General features: G+C 39.9%; 1 long non-coding RNA gene across 1 annotated transcript; it reads left to right on the top strand.

Moving 5' to 3' along the window:
• Positions 1 to 691: 691 nt before the first annotated feature.
• Positions 692 to 9,089, top strand: LOC116786193. The gene is made up of 3 exons (XR_004356855.1): positions 692 to 762; positions 5,396 to 5,590; positions 9,046 to 9,089. It is a non-coding gene; the product is annotated as an uncharacterized LOC116786193 (long non-coding RNA).
• Positions 9,090 to 13,164: the final 4,075 nt, after the last annotated feature.

A 13,164-nucleotide genomic window follows, 5' to 3' on the forward strand; every position in this document is an offset into this window, starting at 1 on the left:
GAGAGAATGGGTGTTGAGAAGAATTAACTACAATTTAGGAGACGGAAAAATAAATCAGTGTCTGTGTATTTCCCCCTCTGCTGCGGCTGCTTTGCAGTGTTAGCCCCATGAGCTGAAGGGTGGGGGTTAAGGAGTGAGGGGGAGGGGGAAAGAGAAAAGTTTAAGCGCCCACAGTTTGTTTAAAACAGAGGAAGGCTGTTATAAAAGGTCCATTGGTCTCCAGAAGTTCAGCCAAGCAACCGGGAACTGGTTCCAAAATGAAAGTAAGAATAAACAAACAAACAGAAAAAAAAACAATCAATGCAAACAAAAAGTAAAATCGTAGCATGCAGCAGCAGCGCGGAGATCTTGCAGTCGCGTTTTCCTGCTCTCACGTGGATCTCCAGGAGAGTGGTGGAGGTTTATTTTCCAGCGAAGTTTCCGCGGGAGCCTTCGCCCCGCTCCGCGGTGTCCTGCCTCGCCTCGCCCGGCCCAGCCGCGCTTCAGAGCCGAGGCGCCCCGAGCCGCCGCCGGCTGCGCGGGGCCGGGTTTTGTTTTAAAGCCCGAGAAGGGATAAGCGCGCAAAGCCTCATTTCAGCCGATCAACCTGGAGAGGGAGGGGGAGGAGGGGTGGAGATACGTGCTGCTCGAATAAAACAAGATAAAGCGGAGGGGAAAAAAAATGTATATAGGTAGTTAGAGATCTCCCTGCCTGCCTCCTCCCCTCCCCCGAGAAGGGCAGCTCCGATCCTGCAGAAACGCCTGAAACTGTTTCAGACCAAGGTGAGACTTTTCCGTAGCAAACTCTACTCCTCCTCCTTTTACGAGTTTCCATGGAAAAGGGCGGGGGGGACGACGAGGGGTGGGTAGAGGGGAGTTTCTTCTGCTGCCATTTCGCCGGGGTGTCACATTTAACACGGACTTTTGAAAGGGCTGCCGCGGAGAAGTGACTGCGTCTTTCTCTTACTTCCGAGCCCGCACAGGCTCTCTCTCTTCGCAGCACTTCCCGGTAACCTTCCCTCTGTGGCAGGGGTGGAAATCCGGAGATAGTCCCTTCTCCTGCCTGTGCCAAGAGGGCAGGCAGAGCCGGCGGCGCGCCCCTTGGCTCCGCGGGCGCGGACCGCCCCAGGTGCCGCGGGGGCGGGAGGGGCACGGCGAAAGCAGTTATGCAAACTCCGGGTAGGCACAGCCTGCTCTCGCAGCTATCCAGGGACTGGGCACAACTTTCTATGGCCGCTATCAAGATCTAGCTGCTCCCAAAAACGGGGGGCGTGGGGGAAGGCGTTGGGGGACTGAGGGGCGGGGGGGAAGGAGGCGTGGGGAGAGCAAAGCGCAAAGCCTCTTTTCACATGACAAAAAGTGTAGTGCCTGCCTGGAGGAGACGGTGCATCTGCCCCTGCCGTTCTGCGAATAAAGGGTTAGTGTTGCTATAGATAGGCACTCTCGGCGGGTCATACCATTAAAACTGGAAAGGTCAGTTAAGGCAGAGCTAATAACAGTTTAATAATAGAGCATATTAAGGAGTCTGACACCGGGTAGCATCACTGTCTTTGAAGCATCCATGTGTTGTGCTTCCTTGCATTTTTGGCATCCACGTTGTGTTCATGTTACTCCTAACCTAGTCTTGTTGCTTCAAAGTTGAAAGCCAAGGAATGAGTAGCTGCTACTGAAAAGGTGCAGCCTTCACTAAAGAATCACTCTTCTCTGTCCCAGCAGTTCAGTTTGTTGGGTGTCATAAGGCCCACAAAAAGCACCATACACCAGATGACGGAAAAGCCTGAGAAACTTGCGGTCTGCTCGTTTCCCCTCTTCCTCAATGTACTTTCTGTGACCAGCCACCTCAGACACTTGGAACTGACTCCAAGGAAGTTATCAGAGATCCTTCCTTGTCAATTCATCAGAGCAGTGTCGGAGCTGATGACTATATATTCTTGCGTACTGTCATGGTTTAGTGGGCTGTGTTTTGGTAAAGAAACCAGTCTGATCCGATTTGAAATCTAGTTTTGATTATTTTTTAATGTCCACGAAGGAGACAGTTTATCTTGCAGTGTTATAAATTACATGCTCATTTGACATAGTGGATCTTCGTAACCCAGTTTTGTTATTTTACTTGGTCTTGTTTCATACGTATGCACACCTTTAAAAAGTTAATTTTCTTTCGTGTGCCTATGCACCCCTATCCCAAAAAGAAACAATCTCTGCCTAGCAAGCACACATTTGTCAATAGAGCCTTAGAAACACTGACTTTGCTGATTGCTTTACAGCCCTAGTAGAGGAATGTACAACATACAATCCTCAACATGCCAGTCTCCCAAGTGAGGAGATTATTATAGCCTCTCCAGCAGGAGATTAACTCTCCCAGCAAGGTAGGCACTGACGTCACTCCCAGCCTCAATCTGCCCCCGACCTCAGCATCATCAACACTGGCAGAGCAGCAGCAAGTGCTCACAGTCTTGAAGACAGCTGGCCATGCAGAGCCCTGACTAAGACAGGAAACAAATTCAGAAATGTTAGATGGGAGTCATGCAGAAATCTGGGCACATAAGTGCTGTAACAAATAAATGTTTGTATAGGTCAGGGTAAAAGCTGTTTTCTGCTTGTAATCCAGAGCAACTACACATTAGAATTACTGTTTAAAATAAGCATTGCAGCTCTGCAGAAACTATTCTACATTGCTTAGATATTAATATTCCCATTAGTCACATTAGTAAAAAGCTTTCCTCATATTAAGAGAATTTTTTTCCTAGTAACCAAACTGTTTCACATTAAAAACCCTACCTTCTTCCCTAATTAATTATTCAACCTAACTTCTTTCATGATGCAAAATTTTGAAACATTTTAAGTACAAAATATTTTTTTCTTATCACACATTCATGTCTACCATTCCAAAAAGCTCACAACTCTGATAATCCATCTGACAACACAGTCAATCAAAAATCCATCCTACAGCCGTTTCCAAAGAAACGAACACATAGCCAGGAAGACAGAATGCTTAAGCTGGAAGGAAACCAACCAAAGGAACACAACAACAGCAACAACAAAGCTCCAAGCATTTTCCCTTTCCCTTTAAATTTCCTGATTTGTGGATATATTACAGGGACACAGATAATGGTAAATGCATTTACATTAAAAGTGGTGGTGGTGGTTTTGGTTCTTTGTTTGTTTGGTTTTGTTTTTTTTTTAATCCAGAAAGCAGGAGGCTTTCCAGCTCTTCCTACACATACTCACAAAAAATACAGCCCCCCCCCAAAAAAAAACCCAAAACCAAACAAACGAAACCCCACCAAACCAAAAAACACCCAAACAAACTAAAAAACGTTTTTAAAAAAGGACAAGTATGTACAAAAGGCAAACACAATCACAGAACTAAAAAAAATACATCTGAAATATCATTGCTCACACCTCCTCCTCATTCTTTGGCTATCTGTCTCCTGCTTAGGCCTCCATCTAGTGTGGAGTTTTAGGTGGGTGGACACAATGGGCTTATTCACAAACATCAAGCTCAGCACATGCCTAAGGCTTTGAAGGCTGAAGACCATGGTGGGTCAGCTCCTTGGGACAAGGACTCGTGGGATTTTTCAGGAGGCTAAAACAGAAAAGTTCTGCGGGAGCTGGTTACCTTCGTGCTTTATCTCCTGATAACCACATTCTCTGTCTCTGAGGTACCTAGAGCACTTCTGAAACAGCTGAAGTTATGTTTAAGCATTTTCCCATTCTCCAAACGGTTATTCTGTAGGGAAATACTGAGGCTGAAAGCACATTGTAGCAAATAAACTGTTTACAGTAACAAGCGTACATATATGCAATCATAAAGGTATACTGAGTAAATTATATAAACTAAAATTAAAATTTTGAAGTTAAAAATCAAGCACTCATGATCTTAACAACAGTGAGCTCAAACCTTATTTCTCCCTTCTCTCCCACATGTACTCGTGTATTATGAAAGTTGTTCATTGCATGTTTGCATACAATTTTTTTCTACAGACCTCTCTGCTTAATTAACAAAAAGCTTTCAATGTTATGTTTTCTGCTTCATTTTTGAAAGTATGCCCCATGCTTTATTCATTACACATTTATTCATATCGTACTCTGAATACAGTTATTAATTTCCTCATGGGCCTTTTATGGAGCTTGTTGCTACAGTATTTATGGGCTTCAAAAATATTAACTATTTTAGTTTCATAATTCACCCCTCAGATGAGGGGATATTTTGACAGGATATGAATATTACATTTGGAAAACAGTTATAGATTGCCTAGTTTGATATCTTGTAGACCTGTCAGGACTTGGCACTGTAGAAAAGCTTATTTCTTCAAGGCCTGGTTCCCACTGCTTTAAGTTGCAGTAATATCACTCGCTGACTATCTAACTACCTCTAATCAAACCCTGGAGTTTTCAGGCATCTGAAAATGAGAAGCAAATATTTAGCAAGAAGTGCAGTTTGAAAGCCTTGAACCAGCTTTATCAAGGAACGTGCTGGCAAAGGCAAGGACTAAGACACAAATTTTGGACTGTTTAGCTCTCTCGAGATTTTGGACACTGCTTCTCTTCCCATAATTCTTTTTCTTTAATGCTTCCTTCAGTTTCTAGAATAAAGATGACCAGACTCCTGCCAGCACCAGCCTCATCTTTAACAATATTCACATAATTCATCCACTGTTTTGAATCTTCGGCTCCTCAACACAGTACCTATTAACATGAATAGGTAGTGCTGTGTTTGGCCCAGCATTTGAAAAGACATGTCTGTCTTCACCACTGGATTTCATGGTTATTACTGGCAGAAGAGGGAATCTTGGGATCCTTTCCAGACTCTGGGAGAGGGTGTTTTTTAAATAGCAAACTCCCATCTGCTTGCTTCCCATGTCCATGCTTTGCCTTGTCTTGGCTTTTTGTTTCAAGCCTGTCTTCGTCCTGTCTTCAGTCTTGGCTGTTCATCCCACTTTTATTTTTCTTATCCAGTTAATGGTAGTGTTTGATTTGTATCCCAGTTCCAGCTGCCCTAATTGCACTTTTCTTTAATTTTGTTCTGGGACTTCTCACTCTCAGATTCATCTTCAGCTATGCAGGGTTCTTTTTGTTGTTGTTTTGTTTTCGTTCCCTTTATCTAGTTGATCTTTCTCTTATGTCTTCTCACCCAATATAACTTTTAGTTATGTTGACATCCACTTTCCTTGTCTTTTTTACTGCAGGTGTGCGCCACAAAGTTGGTCTTGCTCCTCGACCTTATTTCCTAGTTACAAAGTTGTCCTCGCTCCAGGCCTTACACCGAGGTTCAGGTAATTTTTGCTTGTCTGCTATCCTCCATCCATCTCTTCACTTGGTTACTTCTCAGGCCTGGTTTCCTTATGCAAAAAATTTCGCTGTCCCAAAATATATCCACCATTCCCATTGCTGATTTCTCCTAATTCTTTCTTAGGAGCTTTGTGCTGACTTTACCATGCTGCAAGATCAGTCCTTCTTCCCCATCTATACAAGTGAGACGACCTTCCCCTCCCCATACTGCAGATACAACTCTGGTGGATTAAGCACCTGAAATCATTGCTTCTTCTCAATTAAGTTCCAGATCCAAGCAAGGCACAGCTCAAAATTATCATGTGATATATCATTGGAGGTGAGACAGGTAAGAGAGCTGCTAAAACTGCATGTATTCAAGGCTGGCTGTGTTAAAGGTAAAAAAGGATATATCCCTTGACATAAGGACCAATACTCTCCTTCTTTCTATTCTGCTCAAGATTTAACTACATTTCCTACAGGTTGACCATACTGAAACCCATTCAAAAATACTGCTATGATTTTTAATTAGGATCAAACCCATCTATTTGCAAGTTTCATTCTCAAATACCTGGATAATTTAAGCTAACTTTCTAAAAAGAAGGCTGATGAAGAAGAATTTAAAAAATCAGCTTGTAGTAGATACTAGCATGGAAAATGTTATATCAAATTTTCACAATTAAGGATAGATATATAAGCAACTTAAACAACATCTACCAGCAGACAGTGTCAAGGAATTTTGATATTAGATACCCAACCAGACTGTGTTTATAACATGATTTGTGTTATGCCCTTTCCATTTTTAATACTCTAAAAACTGCAGAAGAACAAAACTACACTGGTGACATGTACTGATGTTAAAACAAGTAATCAAGCAACAACAACAAAACCAGTGGTGCACAACTTAAATTAGAAACTGTTCTGTGTTTGCTCAGCATCTCTGATCCTCATCAAGCAATAAATCAATTTGCAGTAGCCGTGGACAGCTATTTAAACACAGGACCAGAAGAGCTTAATTGTTAAAGCAATGTTCAAAGCTAGAAGGTATAGGAGGATAGTGTAAGAGGTCATATTAAATATTCACTTATCTAAAAACTGCTGCATTCCAAATATTAAGAGGCATCCTGACCTTCTCTTAATTAAAAAACAAAGTCTATGAGCTTTGAGCTTAGCAGAGCTTAGCTTGCAGTTCTTCAGAGCATAGATAGAAGCTGCCAGTTGAAAAACTGGCATCTAAATGTTTGCCAACTTGATTTTGTTTGATTTACTTTTTTGTCTAACATGCAAAAAAAAGCCAGCTAAAAACTGTTTGTTTTGGAGTTTGCAGTTTATTTTTACAAGTTGATAAAGCATTCAGGATTCAATCCTCAGCTTTGTAAGAGGCTGCTCCTTGTCAAAGCTGACAGCAAACTTGTGTTTGACTTGCATCAGAACTGATCAGGGTCATCATTCTAGACATTGGTAGCTGGTGAACATAGTTTCTTTGGCAATTATATGATAATATAAGTGTAATAAACTATAACAATGATATTACTATTCCTAGATCTGTTCTTCTGTGACCAAATGTTGCTGGTAGACTTCGAAGTGATGATTGTTATTAGATTGACTAGGTGTAGAGGGTTAATCTTACCCTCCAGTATTCAGCATACTGTCACATAGCTGGGAGTCAGTGGATGATTTTGGACAGAGAAAAGCCCCTAATGAGCCTGATCTTGAGTGACTGCTGAGCATTTTGATCTTCCATTCAGTTCTAGAAGATGGAGCAGCTCAGCACCTTGCCAAACAGGATTCATGGTTTTGAGCTATGTCCCGCTCACATGAAAAACCTCTGGTTTAGTTTACATGGTAATTTATCCCTTATCTCTGGCACTTACTACAGAAAACATGTAACACTGAGAGTGGAGGTAAGGAATCAAAGCATATAGGGGAACCCTGCCCTAATTGGGTTTCTATGTAGACACAATGTAGTCTTCTAACTCTGGATCACTGAAAATAAATAAGGCCTATCACCAGCAGCCAGGAGGAAGAATGGCAATTGTCTTACAGAAAGCAGTATGAAACTATGATACAAGACCTGTCAATGACAGAAATATTGTCCTGTAGTTATGAGTGTTGTTTTATTTGTGGTAATATTTACATGAGTTCTCTACACAGCACAGAACTTTTACGCTTTTCAATGCTGTCTAACATACATTTCATTAACACAGGTAGCTACAGATAGCATTATACCACTGAATTTTATGGTGTAGCTATCAAAAAAAAACCCACCAAAAAACCAGAAAAAAACCCCCAAACCAAACAAAAAAAAACCAACAACCAAACCAAAACCAAAACCAACCAACCAAACAAAAAACCCCAAACCAAACCAAAATATAAATCACCACCTCATGTACCTAAGGTGTCTTATTTAGTACCTTTTTCTAATCTTCAGTGTTCTAAGATGTCTGTGGCAAAACTAATTGCATCCATGTTACCCATCTCTCTCCAAAATTATTTGTACTGTGTTTGTTGTCAATTCTTCTTTACTACAATAGAACACTTTCCAGCAAAAGCTTCTTTTGAAAGAAGTCACTGATGTACCATGCAGCAATAATTAACAAGCTCTGTCTGGAGAATTCAGGGATTATATTGTATTTTAAAGGTGAATGCTCTTTCACTCACAAAGGTGATAGTTTTGTGGAGACACAAACAATATTTGCTGTAAATAGTACATATTTTACAGTTATTACACATATATACATCTACTTTACAATTCGAGCTTAACTTACAGCCATTTCAATACAATATTCCTTCAGCAAAACTAGAGTACTAAGCTCTTGCAATTCATTTTTTTACCCCCTCACCTCAAAGCTATATAATTTGCAATACTGGATGTGTCACAGACAGCTGACTAGAGGTAGTTATTGGCAATTGTGGGCACATATACATGTACACACACATACTTATAATATAAAGGACCCAAACTAAAGTCTGAGAGCAAAGCACTCCAGGATCTGGAATCAGCATTTATATAACATTTTCATCCTTCCGAGAAAAGGGTGAAAGAGGTCCCAGGCACTACTTACATGTGCACAGTTCTCTGTTGCATTTAATACAGAGTCCAGTATCACTGCCCAAGCAGTATAGATTTTCTGAAGAGTCAGATTTGCTATACATTCTCCAGACTTCTACGTTTGGGTTTCCTGGTAGGAATGCCCTTGTCAGATTAGGCACTGAAGCCCTTACTTTATGAGTACAGGCTTAAAACATTGAACATATCAACAGCTCAGAATCTTCAAGTGTGAAGCATAAGAATCAAGGTGAACGTTTGTACTTCTGTTTAGTGTTATGTAGAACTGCCACAACTGGTAAGATTTTTTTTTTTTTAAGTATATGTGCTCACATGCATTTTTTTTGTTAAAGAATTGCATTTACCATATAAAAAGTGCACTTAATTCCCAACATCTAAAAAACCCCCAGCTCCATCTACCATAGCCAAATTTGTGTTTGTGTGGATTCTCTTTTTCAGTGAGTGACATGAATAGCGGTTTGCAGGAGAGACATTGCAGATAAATGCAATAATACATATTATCAAAATCCTTTTACTAGAAAAATTTGTAATATAAACACTCAAATATTACACAAAATGCTAGTAGTCGGAAATATTCCTGGTTTAAGACTAAGCTATACTAAAGTGATAGATCGTGACTTCTAAATGATTCAAACAGTCTTCAGTTTGAAAGAAACTCCTCTACTACTATTTTTGCTACTTCCTAAACCTTTTCTCTTCTCTCTGTATGCTCATATGAATCACAGAATCACAGAATGTGCTGAGTTGGAAGGGACCGACAAGGATCATCGAGTCCAACTCCTGGCCCTCCACAGGACCATCCCCAAGAGTCATACGATATGCCTGAGAGTATCATCCAAACACTTCTTGAACTGTGTTAGGCTTGGTACTGGGGAGCCCAACCACTCTCTGGGTGAAGAACCTTTTCCTAATATCCAGCCTAAACCTCCCCTGACACAACTTCTGGCCATTTCCTTGGGTCCTGTCCCTCGTCACCACAGAGAAGAGATCAGTGTCTACCCCTCTTCTTCCCCTCATGAGGGAGCTGTAGACTGCAATGAAGTCTCCCCTCAGTCTCCTCTTCTCCAGGCTGAACAGACCAAGTGACCTCAGCCACACCTCATATGGCTTCCCCTCAAGGCCCTTCACTATCTTCACTGCCCTCCTTTGGATGCTCTCTAATAGCTTAATATATTTCTTATATTTTAGTGACCAAAATGCACTGAAAGCTATTACTTTGTCACTCAACTCTCTTTAGAAATTGATACTGTCAGTTCATTTTTATTCTTATCTTTATAAGAAATTATTTCATTTGGTGTTAAATATCAAACTATTTATTGAATACAGTTTTTTATATTTCCATATTTCATTCCATCTCAATATGGTTGCTTGATGTATTTGTAATGAGTCTCTACTTCCTATGCAAGTTTCATTTACTTTAATGAACAGATCAGTTTGCCAGTTGTCTCCATGAGTAAATTTGGATCTGTGGTTGTTATCACTTGTTACATTTCTTTCTCTAACTTCCCACCTCAGTGTCACCACAGGAACAGAATATTTGTTTGTTTGGGAAATAGAGACATAGGAACACATTTGAGTCGTGCTTTAAAAAGCAATGGCAAACTAGGTGGGAAAACTCTCTTCTGAAACTCAACCTGTGATTATATTTTAGTATCAGAACTTTAACAAGGAATCATGTTGGTGTAGCCTACATTTTTAATGTAGTCGTTCAGGCAGTGTAGAAATAATTGAGTTTATAATGTAGTTTGTTAGAGAAGTGATAAAGGACCAGAAGCAGCTCACAGAGTTCTGTGCGAAAGAAGAGACTTATAAATAAAATTTATTACTAATTTTAAACAGTGAGTATTTAATGAACATAGTATAGAAAATACTACCTGACCAAGTCTCCAGTTAATATCCAGGTTAAGCTCTGCAACAAAACCAATTTCACCTGTACCAGCATTAGGCCTTTCTTATAGATTACCCAACACATGTAGTTAATAATAATTAGATGTGGTCTTCTTCCCAGACTCAACCCTCCTGTCCTGACCAAATCTGGGTTTTACCAAGCAACCAGATCCACCCGCAGTGCGCGGCCCCATCGTCTCGACACTTGCGTATTTTCCCAACAGTTTGCCCAGCTTGAAAGCCATGGCATGGAAGGTAACGTGCAGACGTCTGGCATCCCTGCCCTCCCGATCCAGTTGTGATTTTTTGGCATCCTGCGACCCCTAGTGAGAGCCGGGGCGGGCGAGAGGGCAGCAGCCACCCTGCCCCCGCCTCTGGCCCTCCGGCCCGGGGCCGCCAGCGCCGGCAGGCTCCCGCCAGGCACCCGCTATTTCCAGGTCGTGGGCAAAACATCTCTCTAGGGATTTCCGTTTCCCCCGTTAACTGGCTGAAAGCTACTATAAAAACATAATAACGCGTTGCCTTTGGTCGCTTCGAAACAATGCACTGATTGTGTTGCAACTTCACACACAAAGCTGCTGTAAACTCTCTAAAGGCAACGGAGGGAGAGGCAAGAGACAGCACCCGTCTTCTACATACAACCTCAAAAAAAGAAATAAAATTGCTGGCTACACTTCTACTTAATTATGTACATGTAAGGCCTAAGCCTTTGCAAATAACGACTAACAGTATTTGTTTGCCCACCGGTGTTAGGAAAATATCGGTGAGAAGTTGGTCTCACAGCATTCAAAATTGCAAGCTAAGCTTTTTGCTGTTGTCATCATGCTGAGATCCACCAGAACAATGGAGTTTAAAACAATGATTGATTCTGTTCTAAACACATACATGAATTAAGAGCTGAGAATGTAAACATGCAATTATTAAAGAGGAAAGGGTATTTCTTAACTTGGTTCAGTTCCCTCAACTAAGAACAACCTGGTATTCATATATATGCATCAGAATAAGTTTGAATATACAGACTATGTTATATATCAAACTGTTTTCTGCACTTAAACATACTGTAGACACACTTTTAGGGCCATTGTTACATGAAAGGAGCAAGTCTGCTGTTTTAGTTTCTACCATTTATGAATAAAACATGCAAATAATTCTACCTAATGCAAAAAATAAATATACAAGAACTTTAATATTTTGATCTTTCAATAGAAATTGTAATACACATGAACTAGTCCAAATAGATCACTTTTTCAATGGAAAGATCTTGACAATCTGACTGGTGAAGCACTGCTATCTATCAGATGAAAAGATTCCGGGATATAAAACATAGCTGGTTTTCAAAGACACATATTAATATCTTGTGATATTTTCATTTCCAAAGAAACAGTAGAGGCCTAGAATGAGAGGATTTTATTCAGCCTTTTATATCAAAATAATTATGGCTTTTCTTTGATTTCTTGCCTTCTGATTCGTAGCTTCCTAACACCCACTAAATCCAAAGTCAAGCCATCTAGTCTTTCAGACTTCCTAGAAGTTTCCATTTGCTTACAAGTTGAGTTGGTCCATATCATACTTGGAACCAAAACTAAAAAGTTCAAAGATCTGCAGCAGTTCAGATTTCAAAACCTATTTTGAACTCACTTAAACAATTTTCTTTGGGAGTTGAAATTTTCGCAGATGTTTGAAATTCTCCCAGATGTTTGCATAATGGGAGTGCGGATAACACGAATGTTAGATGAGCCTGCAATTGCCATCTCCCATTTTTCCAATTTTTTTTTTTACATGGTTTAGTACCTCCTGTCTGTTGGCCACTTAGCTAAATCACCACTTTAAGCAACGTACTGTCAAGCCTATAAATTACCTCTGAGAAAATGACTAGTGCAGAATTCATTGTTAGTTATACTTCTTTTATGTACTTAAAACACCTATTATATGCTTCTAAGGAAAAAAAAGAAGTCCACCTTTCTGCAGCAATGTGGTAGATATCACAGCTTGCATAACCCATAATAGTACATTAGTGAACAAATAGTAAAAGAGCTGTATCTCTTCTACAAGAATCTCTCCTCAATCTGTTAGGCTGATTTTTCTTTAACTTTGCTCCACATATGGGCAACCTATTACACAGAAGTTTTTATAGGCCTGTTTGGCTGAGCAGAGAAGATGCAAACCTGTAATACTAATATAATCCTGTCACAATGAGGGAGGAAAGGGCAAATAGTCCATCAGAGGCAGTAAATCTGATTCTGTGCAGCAATGTACATCATGCTGATGGCTTGGTTCATGGTTATTGGGTCCTTTACTGCTGCATGAATCAATCTGTTTAAAAATATTTTTATGCAATTGGAAATGTTCATAACTAGAAGTAAATTGTATACTTTTTAAAGCATATGGTTTATATTCAAAGTTTTATCTGATTTACCAAAGACCTAAGCAGAAAATAAAGATTTATTTTTTTCTTAACAGTTTTAAGAACTTCCTTTAAATCATTTGTTCTTTTACCAGATAATTCTGGGAATTCTCAGAAAATGCAAATTCTAAGTTGATATTTACATACATTCTCTGTAGGTGTCAGCATTGCTTTATATTGTTGGAGAGAACTATTTTTTCTTCTTCTCAAAGAATGAAGATGTGCAGATTTGTCATTTTCCACATGAAAGATAATTTTTATGTTGCCAGTTTGTATTTTGCCATCCGTTTTAGACTAAGAGATTCAATACTATATTGCATAGGTGCAACTAAAGTAAATGAACAGAAAAAAAACTACATTGTTTTTTTTTGCGCCCATTTCCAGTTTTAAAATCTTTCTATTCCAGATATTTTTTGTATAAATATCATCCTCGTTGATATAAACACAAGGTTCATGTGTTTATATCACATAACCTTTGCAAATGTTTCTCAGATGTTGAAAGGAGCAACAATTCAGTTATGTTAAATATACTGTGAATCTATCTTCTTTACAC

Source organism: Chiroxiphia lanceolata, chromosome 4, assembly GCF_009829145.1.
Source record: "Chiroxiphia lanceolata isolate bChiLan1 chromosome 4, bChiLan1.pri, whole genome shotgun sequence".
In the NCBI taxonomy this organism is placed as follows: Eukaryota; Metazoa; Chordata; class Aves; order Passeriformes; family Pipridae; genus Chiroxiphia; species Chiroxiphia lanceolata.